This window comes from Nannospalax galili, unplaced genomic scaffold (genome assembly GCF_000622305.1).
Source record: "Nannospalax galili isolate Female #2095 unplaced genomic scaffold, S.galili_v1.0 scaffold215, whole genome shotgun sequence".
Classification (NCBI taxonomy): Eukaryota; Metazoa; Chordata; class Mammalia; order Rodentia; family Spalacidae; genus Nannospalax; species Nannospalax galili.
The window spans coordinates 5,978,999-5,994,848 of record NW_008338533.1 but is presented as its reverse complement, the minus strand read 5'-3'; the positions used below and the strand labels follow the sequence as shown (position 1 = coordinate 5,994,848).

The 15,850-nt window shown below is 42.7% G+C and overlaps 1 pseudogene; it reads left to right on the top strand.

The window, feature by feature from the left end:
* The window catches only part of LOC103734283, a 123,920-nt pseudogene extending 111,204 nt beyond the window's left edge, over positions 1–12,716 (top strand).
* The last annotated feature ends 3,134 nt before the right edge of the window (positions 12,717–15,850 follow it).

The following is a 15,850-nucleotide window of genomic DNA, read 5'->3' as shown; positions in this document are numbered from 1 at the left end:
AAGAATCCAAGTGCAACCGATTAGAACTAATAATAATCAGATGCATACAGATTAGAGATGCATGTGCCAACATCTCAGTGTTAGTAGCAAAAACAATGAGTCTTTCTGCAAGGAACAATATATTCTAAAATGCAATGGAGATCTTTTTTAAAGGTTAAACTCTCATTCAATTTTATGTCTTACAGGGCTTATACTGAGTTCAATATTGTATAACTGTATTAACTCAACTGTGAACCTAGAAACTTGTACCCACTTGTGAAAGAGATGTACTGTTGCTCTGGTGTATGTTACTGAATATGTTAAATCTGTAGTGAAATCTAATCATGTAGTTATTAAAAAATTTTAAAAATAATGATAAAATAAGTAAGGCAACAATGCAAACTGAGACCCTGGGTGTCTGATTTCAGTGGGGCATGGGCCTCCCAAGGACTTGGGTTTCCCCAGATAAAGCCCTAATTGGGGTAGGAGACAAATGTCTCTGTGTTCTGCCTCAATTCTTGGCTTTAGGAGGAGAGAAGAATTGCAATGACAAGATGCTATTCTTGTAAAGCTACTGACGGATGGAAGAATCAGGGCGACCAGGAACCTTTCTGATGTCTTAGCCAAAGAATGAAGGTTGTTATATGTGCGGAGTCAAGAATAATTGTTCCAACTTCATTTTCCATAAAAATGCTGCCAGAGGCATTGGCCCTTATTTTTTTTGTCAAAAACTAAAGATTAAACAAGTGAATTTATAAGATAAAAATGTAAGTTAATACATCAGTAAATAAATAATACAAATGTACAAATATATAAAATAATAGTATTTTCCAATCTTAGAATGTAAAGATTTCATCAAGATATGAATTCGATATTTACTACTTAGTTGCTTTGAAGGCCAGAGTCACAATTTCTACATCATTGGTAGAATTCCACAAGAACAGAAAATGATGTGGAAAATCTTTTTTGGTTAATTTTAAAAATGATAGTTTGCTAAACGAAATAAAAATTCTAGAGAGCAGGCTCCACAGTTCACTGCTCCCCGAATTTGCACAGTAATATCATTGCTATCCATTTTCTGCTATGTAACCAATCAGGCAAGTTGACTAGAGCCTCCACGCACTACAAGACACTCTAGAAACCTCCAAATATTTGGATCATTTTCATTCTTGAAGCCAGTTCCACAACCTACAGACTATGGTTTCTCCTTCAATGGACTATGAGGACTGGACTGGTTCAATTTGTTCATCCAGTCTCAGTTTTACTATAAACTTTCTGTATAAGATGCTGCAGGGGGACCACTCCATCCTCTCCCCTAACCATGTTCACACCACACTAATACCGGTCTGATTAACCTTCTCCATGAACAAAAAAGCTCAATTTTCACAAGGTAAGTTTGTGTGGAAAATCTTGCTTCATCCTGTGACCAGCTTGAAAGGAAGCTCTCTTTAAAACACAACACTTGGCAAACTTGTGCTGGGACACCTACTGTCTCAAAAACCACCAGGGTGAAAAGTAGCCCAGTAACAAATTATCAGACAATTTTTCCCTTTCTTCTCTAATCTGAGATTTTGAGCAAGTCACAAAACTTCTCTGAATCTACCAAGTTTCCTAAGATGTAATTTACCATTTCCATATTGAATAGCTGTTGATACAAAAAAAAATCAGAAGATAGAATTATACGAGAATGTGTTTTGATCAGTTGACAGTTTCTAAGGCTGAAAAGGGGAGTTCTGCAGTAAAACACGTCTGATGCATATCGAAGACATATTTTTGTGGCTTTTGCTTTTCTTAGAATCTCACTATCCATGAAACCTGGCTAACCTCGAACTCTCCCCCTCCTGCCCCAGCGTCCTGAATGCTCCAGTTATAGATTTATGCCACCAAGCCTGGTTTCCAAGACAGTATTTTTACAAACAGTATATCATGAAGTATTTGAAATTTTAAACAACAAAGAAATCTATATTAACCATTGAAAATGGGCAAACAAAACATTATGAACCAAAAAGTAGATTTTTATTTATTAATAGTGGGTACTGAGCAGATGTTAAAATTACTTTGATGAAAATATTTTTACTGAAATTATCTATTATTTTATTGTTGTATGTGTGTGAGGTTTTGCCTACATGTATGTGCGTACACCATGTGTGTGCAATACTTGCAGAGACCAGAAGAGGGCAATGGATACCCTGGAACTGGAGTAGTAGATGATTGTTAGCCTCCATGTGGTGCTAGAAACCAAACCCAGGTCCGCTACAGGAGCAACGAACGCTCTGAAGTATTGGGTCATCTCTCCAGCCCCCACCGAAAAAAAAATGAAAAAGTAATCCTTATTTTCCTTATACTGAAGTAAATTTACTGGGCAAATTTAAATGTAAATGTGTGGCTATGTCTTAGAGGAGTCTACTTAGTCTGATACACTATCTGAAACTTTTAAAGTATCAGTTGTTTGCAGAATAGATTTCAGGATTTTTTTTTTTTTTTTTTTTTTTGTCTTGGTTTCAACTTTGTAGCAGTTGTTTAAAAGTACTTCAATGAAGGGTCGGGGAGAATCTTCAGTCAGTTATATGCTTTTCGCTCAAGCAGAAGCCAAGTTCCGTATTCAATACTCCAGAATTCATGTACAGCGCCAGGTGCTGCACAGCAATAACGCCATAGGGTCAAATTCACTGCTGGAAGGCGCATGGCATCTGGTTCCCTCCTCCCAAGGTCCTTAAGACAGCCCGAGGTAAGAATCCCCCAAAACCACCATTTGGAAAATCCTAACGAGTTTATTGGACTTGCTAACTGAGCTTGGGAACTCCCCTTCCCCACTTTATGGCTGTGCCAGAAAGTCCACACCCAAACATAAATCCTGTGGCTTCCTAACAGCCACAGAAAATAGTGACAGGTCTGCCTGGTGGCTTTATATCCTTAGCCCCGCCCCCTCAGGCAGCTAAGGTCAACTGACTGGGTGGGAGGGGTAACCCCCCCCCCCCAACTCCTTCCAAGGAGTGTAGGAATGAGGCAGGACTGTGGCTTAATGCCATAGTGCTCAGAGAAACTTCCAGGAAACAAAAGCCATCCCAGCGCTTGGGAAGGCAGAAGCAGGAGCATGACAGGGCTTGATGTCAGCCTGTGTAACCATGCTGAGCTCTAGGTCCAGTGAGAAACCTTTTCTCAAAAAATAACGTCAAAAGAAAATGAGGAAGACACCCCAAATCGACCTCGACCCCCACCACACACCCATGCACACATGCACATGCACGTGTGCCTGGGTAAACGCAAAGCATTCCCATGATTTCTAAATCATGCGCTAGACCTGTAGAGGGTTATCGTGCTGCAAGTGCTATTTCTATGCTGGGTAGAGGAAGAAACAGAAATGTAACCAGACTTCCAGGCCGAGAAGGGAAACAAATAGCAAACAACAGACATGGTGCAGTTTAACTGAATTCCAGGGAAGCTTTAGAAGAGGCGGGCGGTTGTCCACGCAGGAGGCTGAGGGATGATGATGCACCCAGAACTAGTTCCCATATTTCCTTCGTTTTAATGGCTTTGCTCTCACATGACGTTTTCACCCCTTCTTGACGCACCCCTTGTGCTGTTTTCTGCTCTCTGTGTCTGTAGCTTTACACGGCATGAGGCTCTGGACACCATTTTCTTGCATTACAAAGTGTTGTAATTATAAGGGCTGAAGGCCTGAGGGAAGGAGGAGAGGAGAATAAATTCCGACCGCACATTCCCGTCAGAACTGTGAGATCGCACTGATTCCGACGAGTTGCCCTTACGAAGCTACTTAATCTTCCTGATCATCCATGCTGATTGTGTGGAAACAGAATAACAATTCCTCCATCCCAAGTTGCTTATGAATTCTGAAGTGAGATAAGAAATGCTAAAGGGCTGTTCATGCCTGAAGAGCTCCATCACAAGGAAGCTGTCAATCAAATTTACTGAAATAAGGAAAACCAAGGTATTGCTACCGTGCAGTACGTGGTTGTGTTCATTCCTGTTTTGATTATATACAAGGTCAGACTGTGTCCTTTCAAAATTCAATTTTCTAAGAGTTCCTTTAGATTTCTACAGTAAAGAAAAAAAGCACGAGGATGTCACATCCAGGATGATAGATGTAATAAGAAATATTTCTATGTGTTGTGCAACTATGTAGAAAAGAATAAGTCAGGCTCTGTATAGGTATGTACATATATTCTCATGTATATATACATACTTGCACATATTTGATCAATATACAAGTACATTATTGTGTCTTTATCTGGAACATAATTTTATATGGCAATGACACTAACACCGTTAACAGGCTCATTCGGTTAATACTGCATAGTAGTCATTTATATCATAAAGTGCTTACTACATGTAATAATAAAAATGCTTATTGCCTATATGCAAAATAGGTTTTAGAAGAAAGCAAAAATTAGATGCAAAATATTTCATATAAAATTTCCCCTTTATAATCAGTCAAAATATGTAAGAAACAAGTGACATTACCATATTAACTTTCTATAGCTCCTGTAACAAATTACTGCATACTTAACATCTCTAGGCATCTGGATAAAGTAACTTAGAGGGGCAGGTGTTGACACTGGCTTTGTTTCCATAGCAGCAGTCTACATACCAGTGCAGCTTTTCCTAAAAGCAAGATCCAGTCTGAGCATGGAATTTCTATTAAGCATCCAAACTATTGGAAAATAATTTTAAACATGGAGGACTCTGCACACATGTATATCCCCTGTGCTACCAAGCAGAGGTTTGGGAGGATTTGTCCAACCAAAACACGGCTGGAAAACCTTGCACGAAGGCTGTGTTAGTCAGTTAGAGAGGTTTATTTTGGCTCATGGTCCATAGTGGGTTTGACCTTCTGCATTGGGGCCTGTGATGAGGCAGAGTGTCACGACAGAAGGACATCAAAACAGCAGGATGGCATGATGGAAACACCTACAAAGAAGCTAAGAAGAGAGAGAGAGAGAGAGAGAGAGAGAGAGAAAGAGAGAGAGAGAGATCCCAGTATTCCTTTCAAGGACTCATGCCCAGTGACCAAACATCCTCCCATCAGGCCCCACATTTAAAGGTTCTAGAAACTCTCAACAGTGATATAAATCTGAAACCAAGCCTGTGACGCAGTGGCCATTGGGAAACATTTATCAAACTCTATCTTTGAGCAATGGCATTTCATATTTAATTGTAGGATTCATTCTAAATTAGAAGGTTGAAAATAATTTGCATATTTTTTTAAAAAAATGAGTGCAACTAAAAATGAGAAAAAAAGAAAGACAAATTGGGAAGTATAAACTGCTTTGGATAGACATAAGGCCAATCATGAGATAGAACTGGTCAATAAAGGTTAAAAAAATGATATAAATGTAGAGAGGATCTCTAGAATAAATAAATAAATCATCTTCATAAATATCAAGTTATTAAATCTAGGAAGACACACCAATACAGAATCACTAACTCTGACATCGTGCCCCTAGTAATTTATAAATAAAACACAATTTATATCAACATATCAGTGTAAACATATGTTAAAATAATCTCAATTCTTCCTTTAAAGGAAACACATTTTAAAATCGCCCCATATAGCTCGATCAGTTACTTTTCTCTTTGTTATGAAAAAATATCTTATAGGAAGCAGTGTAAGGGAGAAAGACTATTTTCACTCACAGTTTGGAGGGACTAGCCCATCATGGCCAGGAAGGGATGAACTGGAGAGAAGCAGAGCCAGCTGATCTCATGACAGCCACACTCAGGAAACAGTGTGATCAGGAAATGGGACTTCCTATAAAACCTGAAAGCTCATCCACCAGTGATCTATCACCTCCCACGAGGCTCCACCTCCTAAAGTTACCACAAGCTTCTCAAACCGTGACACCAGCTCCGGACCAAGTATTCAAATATGTGAGCCTGTGAGGGAAGTTTCACATCTGAAGCACAGGAATAAAGAAAAATCTGATTCCATGTATACATAACATAAATAAGTGAAATGTGATGACTCAAAGGGTGAAAGACAGCAAGTGACAAAAAAAGAAAGAGAGAAGAAAGAAAACAGTCACGATCCTGATCACCACAGCAAAATTCAGAACAAAAGAAAAGAAACATAAATAAATTATTAAACGGGATTAAAACAACAACAAAACCAAAACAAACAAACAAAAAACCACCAGAATGCTGAACATGCTTGGAAGAGTTCTAGTTTTGAGTTCTGTTTTGCTATGGGACTTACAGGTCTTAGGTAAGTTTAGTATCCTGAGATTCCCCCACATAGGAATGTCCATAGCAAATATACCCTCTGTTCCACCTTCATTTCGGCTGTGGCAAAATACCCTGGATAAAAAGAAACTTAGGGAGAGAAAGGGTCACTTAACTCACAATTCCAGGGTACAGTCCAGCCCCGTGGGAAGTCAAACCAGGAACTTCCTCAGCCAAGAGCAGCTGGAGGCTGAATTGATTCTTCTGCACTCCTCAACTTTTTTGATACAGCCCAGGGCTCAGCTCATGAAGGTGGGGCTGCCCATATTCAAGATGGGCCTCTCATCCCAATCAACCCACTTAAAAAATCCCTTGGCGGCAGGCCCACAGGTTAACCTGATCTAGGCAGTCCCTCACTGGGACTCCTTTCCCAGCGGATTCTAGATTGTGCCAAGCTGACAACCAAAACCACCCACCCTCCCCCAGAATGGTTTCCATTTTTGGCAAAGACAATCTACACTCCAACACTGGGAAACAATTGTCATCAATAGACACTTGAATTCTCTGTAGACTCTCTGTGCTCTTTGGTGATTTCCACATCCAGAATACCTTTAGGTGCTCTGTCAGATGTTTTCTGAAATATGTTGTTTAAAACCACAGCCTCCTTCCCTTTCAGATCCCCCAGGTGATGTTTTCTTTGGCTGTGAGTTTCTGAAGGAAAATTTCACAGTCCCCTGGGGTGGAAACACAGAAATATCTAACAAGAATCCACCCAGCCTTCAGCAAGACCCTCTGTTTTACCTTGAGTCCTAGCGTTCACTGAACGTAGATATTTCTCTTGTATTGTGATTCGTTTTAATTACATAACTTTCATCAAGGGACTGCTGTGCCCACATTAAGTGCTGTCAGGCATGCAGACATACACAATGCAGAAATGATACTCCCTGATCTCACGAGGTGGCCTGTACCTCCCACTCCCTTACTCTAAGCGGTTCCCATACCCCCTGCATGGATTCTGAAAATGATTTTACTGCAAATCTGCCTGGCATATGGCGGTGGTGTATGTTTGCATACAAAGTCTACACAGCTGTCTAAAGTAGGACCGTAAGGAAACACCCACTTGACTTTCACAGTGTGAGATGCGGGTACAGAGATGGGGAGTAGAGAGAAAAAGGGACCTACCACACCTTGTGGTGCAACAGGCAGGAAAATTTTCATTAGGTAAGTGAAGGGGCGGAAGGAGGAGAAGGAGGTAGAAAGGAGAGAGCTTGCCTGTACCCTGTACTTTTAAACACCTTCATAGCCACCTAATTTTGCATTTGCATATCACTAGGCTGTACCTGTCTTTGACTTATTCTGCATTATGCGTTTAGGCGAATACCTTTAGCTAGGAGGAACGCCTAGAAGCCTAGAATTCTCCTTACTACCCCATGGGGGAAATTATAAGCTTGTTCCTGCTCATACAAACTCAGAGTTGTTTAAGAACTGGGATGGATTTTAATTATTTAGTCTGAGCCTCATAACAAGGCATCTCTCTCATCCTTGCCCTGTCTGGTTTGTTGGGATGGAATTACCCGGCTATACTCCATTTTACCAACACCTAGGCTCCACGGCTGTTGTTACAGCATGGATTTCTAAAAACATTCTTGCTGAACTTTTGTACATTTCATACAACATTTCTTAATCAATCTCAGACCCACTCCCCCATCCATGCCTCTCCCCTGCCAGACCTCATGTATGACTCCTGGAACATAGCGGAACAAAGGGTAGAGAGAAAACCACTGCATCCCCCAGCTCTCATCAGGGAAGCTTCCTTATACAACAGAGTGCAATGCACACAGAAGGCCGCAACTGGCCAAGTTTTAAAGAATAAGAGACTGTAGAGTGTGTGTTCCTGGATAGGACTCCTATGTTAAACCTCTCCCACCCAGGGCTGAGGGACCATTGTGGAAGAGCAGGTGGAAAGAGTGGAAGAGCCAGGGCTGGTTTGTGAACACAGGGAAGCAGAGGCTTTCAGGCCACTGGGAGCTGCCCATGTGAACTTGTGGCAATGGTGGCATCGGGCACAGGACCCAGGTCAACTCAGTCAGACAAGGGCGCAGAGTGGAGTGAGGGAAATGGGTGGCGGGCTGGCCCTAGACTGGGAACTATTGGAGACTGATTACTACTGGGTGAGGTAGAGTACACTTTACTAACAATCTCTAGATAGGCTGACTAGAGTCCAGCGGATGAATTTGCACCAAAGGACATCTGGGTACAAATGCTTAACTGGATCGGACTAAAATGTATATCATTGATTTTTAAAAGGATTAGAATGATTAGTTGAATTCTAGTTGTGGTATATTTAATTTCCAGGTATATTTTTGATTTGCAAACAACAGAGACAACACTGGGTCTCAGCACTGACTGAAAAATGGAAAATATTCATTGGACCTGAAAGAATTGATATCCTGAAATGTAAACAGTTTCACTTTGCAAGAGTTGAAGATGTAGAGGCTGAGAGATGTCTCAGGTGGTACAGTGCTTACTGCACAAGCTTGAAGGCCTGAGTCTGGATCCCCAGCACCCATGTAAAAAATCTGAGGGTGGTGCTATGCACCTGAATCCCAGCTCTGTTGGGGTGGGGAGAGGAGGGTTCTGGAGTCTCTTACCAAGTTGGGGAATTCCAGGTTAGTAAGAGACTGGATCTCAGGCATGAAGTGTAGAACAATAGAAAATACCCACCATTGACTTCTGCCCTCTACACACATGTGCACACACAGATATGTGCATACACATGTGCAAACACATGAATATGTGCATGATTTACATACAAATTATCAAAAAAGAGTTGAAGATTTGAAGACAACTTTGAACTATTTATTGGATAAGGGTGCCGCAGAGAACAATTTGTTCATGATAACACTAAGCAGAATTAATGTAAAGTGCAGATATTGGAGTATCTGGGACTGTAAGGCATAAATAATGTGAATAAACAGTACTGTTTAGGTGAGTTCTAATTACAAATTTTAAAAAAATGTATTTTCTTTTATTTGTTTATGGACTAATTATGGTGACTTGTGTCATCTTGGTGCAAATATATATGTTTATTTATTAGTACATATGCATGTGTGCGTGTATGTGTGTGTGTGCATGTACGTGTGTGTGTGTGTGTGTGTGTGAGAGAGAGAGAGAGAGAGAGAGAGAGAGAGAGAGAGGTGACTGTGTTTCTGTGCATGTGAATGCAGGTGCTATGGTTTCCAGAAGAGGGCATTGGATCCACTGGAGCTGGAGTTTAAGATGGTTGTGAGCTGTCCAATGTGGGTGCTAGGGTCTGAACTCAGTCCTCTGCAAGAGCAGTAAGTGATCTTCATTAAGCTGTCTTTCCAGCACTGACATTTCTGACTTCTGTGTGTCCACTTGGTACTGAGTTTCTGGCTCAGTGCTGTGGTCAGTGTGTGCACAGCTGCTACAGTGTGTTTTCACAAGCGCTCAGGATCCGTGAGCTGCTTGATGCTTCTTTGACTCTCATTTTTTAGAAGTAGCCAAGTGTCTGGAGATTCCTTTCAGCCATGTTTCTGCTTTTTTCCTAGTTGGATTCTAAAGTGTCCAGAAGATGCACTCGTGAGTACAGACGTCTCAGTTACTCGAGCCTTGTTTTTCTGCAGCGGATGTGGCCCACTCATAGCCTCTGGACGCTGTGAAAGAAAGTGTGCTTCGCTGGCCTCGAGCGATGAGCTAGAAACAAATTCAAGTCTTTTGGCTGATGGCTTGTCACACCTTAAGTCTCCGTTTTCAGTTTGATAGGAAAACAGTCAAAGGCCTTTGCAGTCTCCAAGTGGGACTTAGATTGTTTTCTGTTCTCTTCAGTGCTACAGGCTTTTGCCTCACACCATTCTCGTCCAGGACATAGACATCGTGCTAGTGACATTAGTGTCACTGCGATTAAATGAATGCCGGACAGAGCTGGCTTAAAATTCCAGAGGGTTTCAGTCCATTGTGGTGGGAAAACGTGGCGGAGCAGCTCACCTCATAGTGGTGTGAGAGGTGGAAGGAGCTGTTCACAGCATGGCAGGCCAGGAAGTCCAGAGGGAGGCAGGAAATGGGTAAAGAAATGGATCACCAAGGACCCAGCCTCTGTGACCTGCTTCTTCCATTGAGCCTCACCTCCCAAGCTTCCAACATTTCATCAAATGGAGTCCAAACATCTGAAACACGGCCTTGTGGAGAAAATTCCAGATTTAGGTTTAGGATTATCAAGAGTTCACGTTGAATAGAACCTTTTCAGCATTATCCACCTCTCACCAGGAATTCAAAAGAAAGTCTAGTTTTAAAATACAGGAGCCCTGGCATCGCTGATAAATGCTTGTACACTGTACATTCCTCCATCCTTTGAATTTGAACCTGCCTGTGGTCGAAGCTAGGGGTCCTGTAGACAGCACACACCTGGGTCATTTTTCAATATATTGTGACATTGTTTTGCTAGAAACTGTCACCATATCCAGGATGAACTTGCCATGGTTTCTTCGAGGTCACCTATAATTTGTAGATTTGTAGGTTTGCTGAGGCCACACACATATTTTCTCTATCACAGTTACTTTTACAGCTACTAGACAAGATGCATGAAGCTCACATTGCTTCGGCCTGTCTCTAACCTCGTTTCTGGAGCTCTAAACTTGCTCTTAAGTAAATACTGTAAAAAAAAAACCCAGCAATTTCAATCTTCGAATCATACAAATGAAAAGTAAAAGTACCAGTGTCGCCAGAGTTCTCTCTGGGTCTCTTGTGCTATCAGGCAAACCATATAACATATCTTTAGGTGCATTTATTATTATCGTGTGGGGGAGAGGGGAGTAACTTACAAAGAAATGATCACTCAGTGCTTAGCCCCATGCTGTGCTGCTCTGCGTCCAGGCTCAGACCCTGCCATATCCGATGGCTCCCGCAGCACACCCATAGTCACCGCTAGCTTTCACCCATGCCTCAGGGGCCGGCAGTCTCGCCCCAGCTCCATAAGTGCCAGGCCATTCTGCCTTTGAGCAGCCCGGCTGCTGCGTATTCCCCATGCCCATCGACGCTAGTGGTTTCTGTCCCAAGATGGCTCCCGGCAGCCCCTCAGTAGGCCATCCTCTGTGACAGGCCCCTCCCCTTGGAGGAATTAGTCACCTGGGAGACAGTTATTAATACCTTCAACCCCAGGGCCTTTATACGAGCCATTCTCATCACTGGACGCTCTCTTCATCATCTTCATATTCATAAGGTTCACGTCCTCATTGCCATTTTATTCAAACGGCACTGAACGGTCGCCTCCTTTAAAAATCACTCCCTACGAATCTCCACCCACAGGTATCCTCTCCCCTCCCACGCCTTGCCGTCCTCATGTTCCATGACTGCAAAGGACTGCCTGCTGTGAGACCCTGACTCCTCTAACCGCTTCTTTCTGCTTCTGTAATTTGCTTGGCTTAAGGCGTCACTAACTCCATTTTGACTGTTTCAGGCAAGCCCTGTGCATACCCAGGCATGTTGTAATCTTCAGTTACCACCCCCATCCCGGAAAACTATACATCAAGCAAGCCCGGGCATAGAGCAGCCTTATAAGGTAAAAACAGGAACTTCTGGCCCCACCAATAACAGTCAGCGCATTCCAATGCCCTAAGGACAGCCCCTACCAAGAAGAATCCTCCCCGTACTCAGCATAGGACCATCCAATCATTTTAGAGTGCATCTGGCACAGGCTAGCTTCAGCAAAACTCCCTGTAAAAAGCTTTCCCCACCCTGGTTCAGGGCTCTCCATACGGACAGACTCTGTGGGTGAAATCTGAGGGCCTGAGCTTAAGTCCGAATAAAGGCTCTTTGCTTTTGTACACTCTCCGGACTCCTTGGTGGTCATTGCGGGTCTCGAGATCTGGGCACAACACCTGCAAAAGCCAGATGTGTCAGATACACCTGGAGCCGGAGTTACAGATGAGAGCGAGCTGCCTGACATGAATTGTGGGACCTGAACTCACTTAATTGCAAGAGCATGCTCACTCTTAACCACTGAGCCACATCCCCAGTCCATCTAAGCAGTCTTAGTACATAATAATTTTGAAATACGCTATCAATAATTGTCCTGTTGGCAATGTAGTCCACTTGACGTGAGTTGTGAGCCTTCTGCATGCTTGATTTTCACACTTTGGTCATGCTGTAAATTGTGTTTCCAGCTTCCAAGAGCTGTTCTCATAGTTGTAAAGTTTCAGGTAAGGACATTTTTCCTCCCAAGCCTCCTCTAGCATGTCTGTGCATTTGTCTTTGGACTCCAGGCACTGCTGCTTGGACTCACAATGGACCCCAAGTGCTTCAGCACCACTGAGGACCCCCCCCACCAGCTCCTGCAAGCGCAGATGCACCTCCTGAAGTCAGAGCTGCTGCTGATCCTGCTGCCTCATGGGTGTTCAAAGCAAGTCCAGGCCTGTGTCTTCAAAGATGTGTCCACCAATGTGGCTGCTGCTGGAGAGATGGCTCAGTGTTTAAGAGTTGGCACTGCTCTTGAAAGAAACCGAGTTCTGTTCCCAGTACCCACACCAGCTGGCTCATAACAGTCTTGATTAGGTGATTGCCCAGGTCAAATTTTCCCATAGCCATGTCTGTGAGGAATTATCACAATTGTTAATTGATATAGGGGGATTCAACACACTTAGAGTGTACCATTCCTGAGCAGGTGGACCTGAGCTGCATGAGAAAACTGGCTTATGGGGCTGGAGAGATGACTCAGTGGTTAAAAGCACTGGCTGCTCTTGCAGAGGACCCAGATTCAATTTCCAAGACCCACATGATAGCTAACAACATCTGTAACTGCAGTTATGGCAATCTGATACCCTCTTCTGACCTCCACAGGCATTGCATGACATGGGTACACTTACATATATGCAGGCAATACACTCATACACATAAAATATAATAATAAAAATATTTTTTAAAAGAGAACTAGCTAAGCTGGGAGCAAACTGGGGAGAGAGACGATAAACAGCCTTCCTCTATGGTTTCGGCCTTGAGTTCCTGCCTGACTTCCCTGGATGATGGATTACAACCTCTAATATTAAATAAACACTTTCCTCCCCTAAGTTGGTTTTGGTCAGAGTGTTTTATTACAGCAACAGAATGAAACTTGAATTGGTATGACTAACAGGAAGATGACTGGGAAGTTGGTAGATGTCCAAACAATGCACAGGTCAAAGAAAGAATCACAAAGGATATTAGGAAGCATTTTTACCTGGAAAATATAAAACACAGGACATCACATATAGGCTGTAACTATGAAACTAGAGACACATGAACAGTGTTGGAAGTTCTTGTTTTTTAAATAAATGAATAAATGAATACACGTGTCAAGTCAAAGAACTGGAGTCATCTTTTCTAAAGATTATTTATATGTGTGTATCTGTGTGTGGGTGTGCACGTGTGAGTACAGGTGCCTGCAGAGGCCAGAGGATGGTGCTGTATCCCCTGCAGATGGAGTTCTAGGCAGCTGTGACCTGCCTTACTTGGGTGCTGGGAACTGAACTCTGGTCATTTACAAGAACAACGAATACCGTGAGCCCTTGAGCCATCGCTCCAGCCCTCAGCTTCCTTTTATTTAATACACAAAAGTAAGCACTGGAGGTAAAAAATAAGGGACAGAACAGATGAAACAAAAGTCAACAACAGGAAATAATATATCAAAGTGGATTCCTTTAGATTAATAAAGTTGATAAATATTGGTCAGACTGTCATGTAAAAGCTAGAACAGCTCATGAATATCACATACAAAATTACATCAAGGCAAATTTTGCAGGTATTAAATGAAAAATTGTGCTGGATAGCTTTAGTGTCAACTTGACACACCTGGGTTGAGGGAGCCTCGACTGGGGAATTGGCTCCATTGGACTGGCCTGTGGCCATGTCTGTGGGGCATCTTCTTGATTGTTATGTTTTGTGGGAGGGCCCAGCCCACTGTGGGTGGTGCCACCCCTGGGCAGGTGGGTCTGTGTTGCATATGAAAGCAGACTGAGCAGGGGCCAGGGGAGCAAGCCAGCAAGCAGTGTTCCTCCATGATCTGTGCTCCAGCTCCTGCCTCCCAGTTTCTGCCCTGAGTTCCTACCTTGGACTCCCTGATCAACTGTGACCTATGAGATGTGAGCCAAAAATCCCCTTTGCTCCCCAAGTTAAGCATGCAAAGACTTACTTCAAGAGAGAAATTACAGCCTTTTCAATGAACAGTGCTGAAGCAACTTTATATCAATATGCAAACCCACAACACAGTAACCCTAGATTCAGTCCTTGTGTCATAATCAAACGCTCACACAACTGACAGAAAGATCGTCACAGAAGACGTACAGCTGTTGTGCTTCCAGAAGAAGCGCAGGTGGAAATGTTTTCACAGGCTGTGAGTTCACACTGAAAACCAAGAGTCATAAAATAAAATTGATAAATTAAATGTTACTGAACTAAGAACTGACTTTTCAATGACACTTTTAGGAGAATTTCAGGTAACGCCGCTAAGGGGGAAACACAATCTTTACAAAACATATGTCTTATAAAGGACTTGATTCTAGCATATGTAAGTAAATAACAACTGTTGATAATAGGAAGCTAAAAACCCAATTACTGGGCTTAGGGAGATAACTTACAGAGAGAGGGCCACACAGTCATGAGGATCTGGGTTCAAGCACCAGACCGATGTAAAAAGCCAAACCAAAACAAAATGGTATATAGCGGCACGTGCTTGTGATCCCATTTCTGGGGAAGCAGACCCACCCAGGCAGATCCTTGGGCTTGCTGGCAAGCCAGACTTGCAGATATGGCAGGCTCCGGGCCAGGAGAAACCATGTCTCAAAAACTCAAGTTTGACATACCCTGAGGAAGACACATGCACTTATGCACACAAAACTATCACCAAAGGATGTGTTAAAGTATTTGAAGAGACACTTCACCAAGGAAGAGTCACAGATAAAAATTAAGTACAAAAATTCTTACATCATTAGTCATTAGAAAAGGCCATTAAGACCACGGTCAGATGAAATATGTATCTAATAAAATGGATAAACATGCATGGACTAACTGTACTGACCAATGGTAAGAATGTAGAGATGTGGAGAAATCAAGAACTCATTATTTTAAGCAGGTACTAAAGTAGCTTGGAAAATAAGTGGTGAGAAATTTCTCTCTTTTTTGTAAATTTCCTGTTGAATTTTCATTTATTTCAAACAGACCATCTTAATGAATCTTAATCATCTTTGTACCCCCTTCCCCACTGGCACCCTCCCATCTCCCCCCACTGGAATTCATGCATTCTGTCACTTGTGTTTAAGGCCTATCGTGTCCCTCAGTGCAAGGCTCACTGAGGTCCAGGCAGCCCATCTACAGTCCCTCCATTTAAGAGGATCAGCTCTTCCTCACCCAGCAGTAATCAGCTGCCAATAATTCTTGGACTAAGATGGGGGCCTGCTGTCCATTTCCACAGTTCTGAGCTGGGTTTCTGTCTAAGTTTGCATGGGTCCTGTGCATGCTGACACCATTACTGTAGGTTCCTATGGGCAAGATCCCAGGAGTCTGTAGGATGCTATATCCGTATGATTGTGCACCTCCTCCTGGCACTTAGTCTTTCTGCTCCCTCTTCCACAATGGTCCCTGAACCCTGGACACGTGGAGATTAATATAGGAGTCCTGTCCAAGGACCCACACTCTGAAGACT